Below are 322 nucleotides of genomic sequence, written 5' to 3'. Positions count from 1 at the left end.
CCCCCCCCCCCCCCCCCCCCCACCTGCCCAACTGCCATATATGCTGCTCTAAAAACAACTTGTAAAAGGGGTGAAGTTGCCTGAAAAATATAAGCAGCTGCTAGGAATCCTAGTATGCTAGGAAACGTTAAAAAAACCTCAGCCCAGCTTTGTTGTGCTGGTAATGTTTCCACAAGAAGAGTCAGTGTGTTCAGTAGCTTTCTATTACACAGCAATGAACAAGCTGCATTTCCATACAGTTTTAAGTTTTTAAATTAAGGTCCTGCTGATTTAATGCCTTTTCCAAATGTATACGCTTAATTTCCTGTACAATGTCATTAGC

This window comes from Eurypyga helias, unplaced genomic scaffold (assembly GCF_000690775.1).
Source record: "Eurypyga helias isolate BGI_N326 unplaced genomic scaffold, ASM69077v1 scaffold29401, whole genome shotgun sequence".
NCBI lineage: Eukaryota > Metazoa > Chordata > Aves > Eurypygiformes > Eurypygidae > Eurypyga > Eurypyga helias.
The sequence above is the reverse complement of the archived record's forward strand: the minus strand, read 5'-3'. Positions refer to the sequence as shown.